Below are 10,400 nucleotides of genomic sequence, written 5' to 3' on the forward strand. Positions count from 1 at the left end.
CGAGAGCGAGTGGCAGGCAGGGAGAAAATGAGCGAGAGAGAGAGAGAGAGAGTGGGAGACAGGTAGAGCGAGAGTTTGGCAGGCAGGTAGAGTGAGAGAGTGATGGCAGGAAAGTCGAGAATGAGAGAGAGAGAGAGAGAGAGTGTGAGACAGATAGTGGCATACAGATAGAGAGAGAGGGTGATGGCATGTAGGTAGAGAGAGAGGCAGGCAGGTATTGAGTGATAGAGAGAGAGAGACAGAGACAGAGAGACAGAGACAGGCAGGTAGACAGAGAGAGAGTGAGTGTCAGGCAGTCAGAAAGATAGAGAGAGGCAGGCACGTAGAGAGAGTGAGAGAGCAGTTAGACGAGAGAGAGACAGAGATAGTGAGAGGCAGGCAGTTTGATGAAAGAGAGAGGAACGCTGGTATAGAGAGAGTGTGGCAGGCAGGTAGAGAGAGAGACAGAAATTAGAAGTGAGAGAGAAAGTCAGGCACAGAGGGAGAAAGGGAGTTAGGCAGGAAAGGGAGAGAGAGTGGCAGACATACACATATATATATATAGAGAGAGTATCGGGCGGGTAGAGAGAGAGAGAGAGAGAGGCAGTGGCAGACAGGTAGAGAGAGTATGAGAGAGGGGTAGGGGCAGGAATGTACACAGAGAGAGAAAAGCAGGGAGGTAGTGTGAGAGAGTGTGTGCGAGAGAGAAAGAGAGAGAGGCAGGAAGGTAGAGAATGAGAGAGAGAGTGGGAGGCAGGCAGATAGAGCGAGGGTTTGGCAGGCAGGTAGAGATAGTGATGGCAGGCAAGTAGAGAATGAGAGAGAGAGGAGAGAGACAGTGTGAGAGAGATAGTGGCAGGCAGATAGAGAGAGGGTGATGGCATGCAGGTAGAGAGAGCGAGGCAGGCAGGGTTTGAGTGAGAGTGTGTGAGAGAGAGAGAGAGACCAGCAGTTAAAGAGGGAGAGTGGCAGATAGAGAATGAGAGACAGCGAGAGATAGTGATGGGCAGGTAGAGAGAAAGAGAGAGGCAGGCATGTATGGAGAGAGAGAGAGAGAGTGAGACAGGCAGTTGGATGAGAGAGAGATAGAAAGAGAGGCAGGCAGTTTGACGAGAGAGAGAGGAACGCTGGTATAGAGAGAGTGTGTGGCAGGCAGGTAGGATCAGACAGAGAGAGAGAGGGAAATAAAGAGAGAGAGAGGCAGGCAGAGCGGGAGAAAGAGAGCTAGGCAGGTAAAGAAAGAGAGAGTGACATACAAACAGATACATCTATATTGAGAGAGTATCAGGCAGGTAGACAGAGAGAGAGAGAGAGAGAGAGAGGCAGTGTCAGACAGGTAGAGAGAGAGACAGGGAGAGGCGCAGGAGTGTAGAAAGAGAGAGAAAGGCAGGGAGAGAGAGAGAGAGAGAGAGAGAGAAAGGGAGAAAGGGAGAAAGGCACAGGCAGTTATCGAGAGAGAGTGAGAAAGTGGCAGACAGGTGGAGAGAGAGACAGACAGAGCGAGTGGCAGTCAGATAGCGCGAGTGAAAGAGAGAGATTGGCAAGAGAGAGCAAGCAGGTAGAGAATGACAGAGAGTAGCAGGCAGGTCGAGAGAGAGACGGAGGCAGGTAGGTAGGTAGAGAGAAAGAGAGAGAGGGGACAGGCAGTTTAATAGGGAGAGAGGCAGGCTGGTAGAGAATAAGAGAGATAGTGGCGGTCAGGTAAAGAGAAAGGGAAGCATGTATAGAGAGACAAAGAGAGAGAGAGAGACAGGCAGATAGAGAGAGAGAGAGAGTGAGAATGAGATGCAGGCAGGTAGAGAGAAAGAGCGGCAGACTGTGAGAAACAAAGCCCACTCACTTCAATAATTTCAGTCCGAGACAAGATCTGAATCAGTAGTGTCATTTATTTTACACTTGCAAGTGGGTGTGCCGTCACTTTCTCAAGGCAAGTGACATACACACACCAAATTCAATTCATACATAACATTTATATGATTTGATGTCTATTGTTTTACACTGCTCCCTCCCCTGCTTACATCGTCCACTTCCCTAAGACCGGCCCCCATTACCCCTGTTTACCTCTTGCCTTATCCGGCCTTGTCTGTGATAAAATGCTTATTCCTGGCCTCACAAGGCTGTTTGACCTTATCCTGCTATAGGTCATTGTTAGGCCTATCCTTTCTTCATCATTATCTACCCCCTTCATCTGTGTCTTTCCCGAGGCCGTTCTGATCCCTATGACCCTTTTAATTGGGGTTTGTTCCTGTGTTTTTGTAAAAGTGGGAAGCACATGTTTATATCTACTGTTTGTACAGGCGTATCTAGCTTAACTTCATCCCCTCACAACATCTTATCTACTTGCCCATAATGTCTACCTTCTGACATAGAGTTTTAGCTAATACAAAAACAATTATATATTTCCTCCACATTGTTTCCATTCTTGTTGACTCAGCTCTTGGCTAAAACAATTACACACTGGTGTGAGTTCACCTCCTTTGTAAGATGGAATTGCATAATTGCAGAAGTAACATTAATCCACCATATCCCACAATTCCCCCTCTTTCTTTAATTACCATTTGTTATCTTCTGCAAATATTTTATTTTTAAGCATCGCTCCCGAAATTCGCAAGCATCATCCCAGAGATTTCATCCATCTTGGTCTCACTCATCTCCTCATTATTTAGTCGATAAAGTCCTTCAGCCTGATTCCCTTTTAGGGGCATCTGTTTCATTAAGGCTGTTTCAATCAACCTTTGGGTGAGCCCTCGTATACAGGGTATGATCATTTTTATTAATTGTTACCCACCAAAAGAGAGCTGGCACAAAGCCTGCTGCAATCTGGTTACGAGCCTTGAATTCATCAGGTACCCCCCCTAGGGACTCCTACCGAATCAAGATAAATCCTGTCATCGAAAGAAGTGTCTAACAGTAATCTCTTACCCCTTCCCTTTTTCCCTCCTTTGTTTTCCTTCTCAAATGCCAGGGTAAATGGAATTGCCAATTGTACAATTGCACATATCCCTCTCCAATCCGGAGGTAGCGTGGGTCTCAATATTTTGCCTCCACAGTCCCACCACAGATCCACTCGGGGAACCTTTAATGCTGAGTAGTTCCCTCCCTTCTCCGTTTCAGTAACATTCTTAATCTCTGTACATAGTTTCAGCTCCCCCAAATCTTTCGACTGACTTGTACCTCGTCTACACACACGAGGTGTAATTTCCAACTGCGGCAGAAAACAGGGGGGGATCTTTTGCATCTTTCTTCTCCAAGGGAGGGAACATCAGAGATAGGGAGGTACAATTCCTATCGTTCCATGCAGTCTCATCCTGATACAGGGCTATCATACATTTCATGCCCTTCCTGTCTCGCTTCCACCCGAGCGGAAAGGAAACCACCTGGGCCACTGGCCTACCGGAGGCACATGCACAGCAATTGCTCTTGTTCAGACTTTTCACAGTATACTTTACCCATTCAACCCAGGCATTTGCATCCCCATACCCAGTTTCTATTTCAATGGTCTGTTTCAAGTCCTTTACCTCTATAAATTTTACTACTTTAGGATCATCGGGAGGGGTGAAAGATTGTATCTTATTACCCAGTAGTTCTACCCGTTTTCCCTGTCCTACGCTAATTCAAAAACAATAGCCCAAGAAATCCTTCCCATTTGCTTTCATTTCTATCCCAAACATTTCATTTCATTGTATCTCATAGGTGCCCCCCCCCCACCCCAACAGGATTGTTTCGTGCCATGTGGTTTTCCTTATCATTAGGTATATTGGGTTACACTTTTTATCAGGACAATCACGAGCTGGTCGGAAGGGGGTCTGGTGTACTGTGACGAGACCATTATACTAAGTACCATCCCCAAGGCTATCCCCATAGGACTTAAGATGTATCTCAGAGCTGCGGTACTGTCTCTGATTATCTACATCCCCACAATTTACTAAGCTGCATACATCAGCGTCTATTACTTGTGGATTATCAGACTTAGGGACCGTTAATAATACATATGAAAATGATATTTGATGAAATGCCAATACTAAGAGAGCTAGCATCATAACTCTAAGCATTCCCAGTATTCTAAACATCATGCTGAAGCACTAAAAGACTTAATATACAATCTTACAGAAATAATCCCGCGCTCGCGTCGCCACTGTATAATTAGTTACTCAAAGTCTCTTTAGTCTGAGTTTCAGCGGATCTTGCGTTGATTCGGCTGTCCAGACTTCTTTCTCCACGGGAGGGTCCACTGGCCCTTTGATCCGAGTGTAGTGAGTCCAGCCTTTCTCTGCTGTCCTTATCGCTGTTTCAGTAGTCAAAAGAGCCTGGTACGGCCCTTCCCAGTCCGGCTGCAATTTAGTCTCTGTCCATGATTTTACTAAGATCCAATCTCCCGGCCGGATGGGATGAACGGTGAATTCAAGGGGTGGAGTCTGTGCCAATAAACCCTGTTTCCTTAGGAAAGACAAAGAGGAGGACAAACCCAGTATATACTTATTTAAAAACAAATCTTTAGTTTCGGGAATTGGCAATTCTCCATTCGTTCCCAAGTAAGGTAATCCAAATAAGATTTCATAGGGGGATAGTCCCAAATCTTTCCTTGGGGCTGTTTGTACTCGCAAGAGAGCTATAGGTAAACATTTGGTCCAAGGGAGTCTCGTTTCTATTATCAATTTAGAGAGCTGTCGTTTGAGTGTTTGGTTCATTCTCTCAACCTTTCCTGATGATGGCGGGTGCCATTGAGTATGGAACTCCCAGGAAATTCTCAACCCTTTCATTACCCCCCCGTAACACTTTAGAGGTAAAGTCAGTTCCTTGGTCGGAATCAATATGGTTCACGAGCCCATATAGGGGAATTATGTGCTCCAATATTGTTTTAGACACTCCACTCACAGTGGCGGTAGCTAGGGGGTATGCTTCAACCCAACCAGATAGATAATCTACTATGACTAGCATATATTTTAGTCTGCCTACCCTGGGGAGTTCAGTATAATCTACTTGTATACTCTGGAAAGGTCTCAATCCTGGGTCTCTTCCTCCCGAGGTCTGTTTTCTCAAGACTTTCTTATTTACCTTTTTGCATATGATACATCCCTCACATATTTGTTTCGCAATTGTATATATTCCTTTACATCCATATTCCCTAAGAACCAAATCACACATTGCTTGTACTCCCCAATGGCTGCCTTGGTGTAGGACAGCCATAATCTCTCGCATCATCATTTTGTTTAACATTTCCCTTCCATCAGGTAACCTCCAATGCCCGTCTGCTGTTTTTATAGCCCCTAAATCTCTCAATTCATTTTCTCCGCTTTCAGTAAATATAGGAGCTTCCCTAGGACCTGGGACAGTAGGTATTAGGGAATGAATCACCAATTCTTGTGGGTTCAGGGCTGCTTCCTTAGCCACCTCATCGGCTAATCTATTTCCCCTAACCTTTGGTTCATTTACTTTCTGATCACCATTTACATGCACTACTGCTATTTCTCGGGGAAGTAATAGGGACTCCAAGACCCGTTTAATCAATTCTTCATGTACTAATCCCTTCCCCCACCTCTGGGTTAATACTCCCAAAACCACTCCCTTATCCACGGTAGCAAAGAGGGAAGGTAAGGCTAACACGGGGGCATGGATCAGATCTCTTTTGCCTCATCATCCCAACTTAGACATTTTGGTTCCCCCTCTAATAGTTTGAGATATAATTTCTTAGTCTTCAGTGCATAGGAATCAATCCACAATCTGCAATAACCCGTGAGACCCAAACATTTGCGTAACTCCCTTTTAGTGCTGGGCAGCGGCATTCCCACTATTCCCTCTATCCGTTCCAGGCTTATCTTTCGCTTTCCCTCACTAACTAAATGTCCCAAGTATTTCACTTCTTGCTCCACATATTGTAGTTGGTTTTTAGATACCCGCAGTCCCTGCTGGCCCAGGAAATTCAATAATTTGTTAGTGGCTTCTACTACTCTTTCTCTTCTTTTTCCTGTTACTAAGAGGTCGTCTACATACTGCAACAGGGTAGTCCCCTTGGGGCTGCTAAATTTCTCCGATACTTGTTCTAACATCTGTCCAAATAAATTCGGGGATTCCGTAAACCCCTGGGGAAGCACAGTACACTGGTATTGCTGTTTCTGTCCTGTCTTAGGGTCTTCCCACTCAAAGGCAAACAAATTCCTACCTTCCTCTGCCAAGGGACAGGCCCAAAAGGCATCCTTTAAATCTATCACACTAAACCATTTGTGGTCATGAGGGATCTCACTTAATAACGTAGAGGGGTTTGGCACCCTGGGTGCATGATCTGTACTGTTCGATTTAATGTTCTCAAATCCTGCATCAATCGATAAGTTCCATCGGATTTCCGTACTGGTAGAATTGGGGTATTATAAGGAGACATACATGGCTCCAACAATCCATCTCTAATCAATCCTTCAATTACTGGCTGCAGTCCTCGTTTACCTTCTATGGAAATGGGATATTGTCGCTCACAGACAACGTCTCCTTTCCTTTTTAAATTTATTTCAAGGGGGGGGATCTGTAGTTTTCCACAATTCCCTTCCCTAGCCCATACAATAGGGTCTATCTCTCTCTCCATATCCTCTGTCAACATTGCCATTTGGACAACTAATTCTTTTTCCTGAATTCCAATCTCCAGTCCTAAGAGGATAATTAAATCTCTCCCTAGTAAGTTACTTCCTATATCAGGGATATACAACAGTTCCCCTGTGACCCTATCCTTAGGACCTTCTATCATCATAGGTTCAAATACTGGAACAGTAAATCCCTCCCCTTTAACCCCTGAAACAGTAATTGACCGTGTCGACATTTCTACTTTCTTTGGTTTAAAATTCAGCGATGACCGTGCTGCCCCCGTATCTACTAGGAAGACTACCTCTTCCTTATAGGGTCCCACCTTCAGGTTTATCAAGGGTTCCTGGTGGGCCCCCGAGGGCAGGAACCCCTGACACCCCTATTCTTCATCAAAATTCATAAGCGGAATTGCCCTCTCTTCCCTTTTCAGAGCCGGACATTCCCGCTTAAAATGCCCTATCTTTCCGCAATAATAGCGTCCTGCCTGTGGAGACCTCCAGCTCTGCCCCTGTCGCTCGAACCCTCTATCAAATACTCCCCCTTGTCCTCTCTGTCCTACATGCTGCCACCCGCCGCTCCGGTTGGTCACTATTGGTTCTACTCTTTTCTTAACGACCTCATCAACCGTAGCTACCATCATTTTCACCTTCTGTTTTTGTCTCTCATCCTCTCTCTTTACAAACACTTTCTGTGCCTCTCTTAACAATTCATCTAATGGCTTTTCACTCCACCCTTCTATCTTCTGTATCTTTCTCTGTATATCTGGCCATGCCTTTGTCACAAAATGTACTTTCAAAAGACCCTGTGCCACTGGGTTCTCAGGGTTCATTCCAGAATATTTCCGCATTGAGTCTCTTAATCTCTGCAAAAAAAGCTGAAGGAGTCTCATCTTTCTCCTGTCTAACTTCAAAGACTTTAGTCAAATTCTGTGACTTCGGAACTGCCTCTTTTATTCCTTTTAGAATCAGGTCTTTCAATTCCCTCATTTCTTCTCTATGCTCCGGATTTTGATTTTCCCACTGGGGGTCTCTGAGGGGAAACTTCACCTCTCCCTGTCCAGCATCCCCATCTCCAATCGGATGTTCCCTGTCCCATATTTTAATGGCTGCTCCCCATATAAGTCCCCTTTCTTCCCCAGTAAATAGTATATTCAAAATAGACATTAACTCAGCCCAGGTATACAGACTGCGCCCCAAAAATTGATCAGTTTGTTCAGACAACCCTACCAGATCCTCAACCAGGACCTTCATTTCTTTTTTAAATATTCTGACCTCCCCACTGCTGAGGGGGGCACTTACAAACCCAATCTCTTTGTCCCCTATTGGTACCTCCCGAAGGGGATAAGTCATTACGTTCTTCCCCTTTTTCTTTTTTTTTAATGAAATATTGCAATATTTCTAGCTCCCCATAACTTCAAACACCAATTCATCAATTCATGCTTGACTAACTTTAAAGCCTGTTCCAAACTTGTAAATATATTTATATATTTACGTTCATTTACTCAGTATTTAATATTCAAAATGTCAAATGCATACAGTTCTCAATTTTGAAATCCACTGTAATCACCCAGTTTTAGTCCCTTAATTTAAATCCAAAATTAGTTTTCTTAAGTAGTCCTGACCAATCATTGCTCAATTACTATACTATAGGTCTTGAAATAATCAGAGCTGCCTTAAAATTATTTGTCTATTCAAGTTTAAAGAAAAAAAAACTTCTAATGCATGAACAATGGCCGAATCCAAGGTCACAGATATTAACCATAGGATCTTGTTTTTACTACAATCTAATGTTGAACTGAAACTTCAACTGTCCTCCATAAATCGCTTTCATGTAAAGATAAAAGAGATTAGTTAGAAACTGATAGTAAGGCAGTCATGACCTGTAAGAAGAACAGGAGTTATCATTCTTTTTTTTCATAATCTCTATAGAATCCTTAACCTTAAAAGAAATCATGTTAAGTTTCCATAATAAAAATCAGATTCAAAACAGTCCCGGAACTCAAGCTCCAGGGAATAAAACGCAAACATTCAATCACCAACAAACAAATGTGCATTCAAACCAAATCACAAAGGGTTAAACTTTCCACCAGCTGTACAGCTCTCTTCATTCTCTCTCTCTCTCTCTCTCACACTCATTGACAAATAAATTCAGATATTTACAAACCCAGTCTTTGTCCGACCTGCATTTTGGCCAGAAGAGGCGGGACGAAGAATGGATTCCTTAGTCCATATGAAGCAACAATATTTAATCATCTTTTTCCCTTGTACAAGTATTATTTTGCCAATTCCACAACATCCTCCCCAAAGAACTTTCTGGAGGTATGTTGTAAGGGACCCCACCTCCAATTCCATTGCTTTTTCCTTCTTTTGTTTTCCCGGAGGCTTTTTCCTTACCCACGGCACAACCCATATTGAGTTCCTTCGTTAGTCCCTTATTAACTACTAAAACTCAATCCCGGCCACCAAGGCAATACTTAAAAGTCAGGTTTCTTACCTTGGTCTGTGCACAGAGTTGCCTGGCCCCTTTGTGCCGTATTGTCTATCGAGCTCCTATCACTGTCTGATTCAGATGTCTCTCTTGTGGGATTCGTACCAGTCACCCAAGGGAGCAGACCAAACCAGGACACGAGACCGCTCCTCAATGGGGAACGGGACGCGTCTTCCCAGTGTCCAAGGCCAGCCACTCCCCCCGGTGATGGAAGAAAATCCCGGACAGCCCCCAATTGTGAGAAACAAAGCCCACTCACTTCAATAATTTCAGTCCGAGACAAGATCTGAATCAGTAGTGTCATTTATTTTACACTTGCAAGTGGGTGTGCCGTCACTTTCTCAAGGCAAGTGACATACACACACCAAATTCAATTCATACATAACATTTATATGATTTGATGTCTATTGTTTTACACTGCTCCCTCCCCTGCTTACATCGTCCACTTCCCTAAGACCGGCCCCCATTACCCCTGTTTACCTCTTGCCTTATCCGGCCTTGTCTGTGATAAAATGCTTATTCCTGGCCTCACAAGGCTGTTTGACCTTATCCTGCTATAGGTCATTGTTAGGCCTATCCTTTCTTCATCATTATCTACCCCCTTCATCTGTGTCTTTCCCGAGGCCGTTCTGATCCCTATGACCCTTTTAATTGGGGTTTGTTCCTGTGTTTTTGTAAAAGTGGGAAGCACATGTTTATATCTACTGTTTGTACAGGCGTATCTAGCTTAACTTCATCCCCTCACAACATCTTATCTACTTGCCCATAATGTCTACCTTCTGACATAGAGTTTTAGCTAATACAAAAACAATTATATATTTCCTCCACATTGTTTCCATTCTTGTTGACTCAGCTCTTGGCTAAAACAATTACACACTGGTGTGAGTTCACCTCCTTTGTAAGATGGAATTGCATAATTGCAGAAGTAACATTAATCCACCATATCCCACAAGACGTATACAGAGAGAGAGAGAGATTGGCAGAGAGGTAGAGAGGGATAGGAAAGCTGGGGACAGAGAGAGACAGAGAGAGAGAAAGAGAGAGAGTGGGAGAGATAGTGGCAGACAGGTAGAGAGAGAGGGAATGGCACAAAGGTTAGAGAAAGAGAGAGAGAGGCCCAGAGAGAGTGGCAGGCAAGTATTGAGAGAGAGAGAGAGAGAGAAAGAGAGAGAGTGAGTTTCAGGCAGGTAGACAGAGAGAAAGATGTGCATGTAGAGAGAAAGAGAGATAGAGTGGCAGACGGATACAGAGAGAGAGTGGCAGGCAGAGGGGGAGAGAGAGAGATAGGGAGAGAGACAGTGTGAGAGAGATAGTGGCACGCAGATAGAGAGAGAGGGTGATGGCACACAGGTAGAGAGAGAGAG

General features: G+C 44.3%; 1 long non-coding RNA gene across 1 annotated transcript; it reads right to left on the reverse strand.

The window, feature by feature from the left end:
- Positions 1-1,847: 1,847 nt before the first annotated feature.
- On the reverse strand, positions 1,848-9,984 carry LOC140489152 (uncharacterized). The gene is made up of 2 exons (XR_011963106.1): positions 9,043-9,984; positions 1,848-4,416 (listed from the first exon to the last, which is right to left on the reverse strand). It is a non-coding gene; the product is annotated as an uncharacterized lncRNA (long non-coding RNA).
- Between the last annotated feature and the right edge of the window lie 416 nt (positions 9,985-10,400).

The sequence above is a fragment of the Chiloscyllium punctatum genome, chromosome 18, assembly GCF_047496795.1.
Source record: "Chiloscyllium punctatum isolate Juve2018m chromosome 18, sChiPun1.3, whole genome shotgun sequence".
Lineage (NCBI taxonomy): Eukaryota > Metazoa > Chordata > Chondrichthyes > Orectolobiformes > Hemiscylliidae > Chiloscyllium > Chiloscyllium punctatum.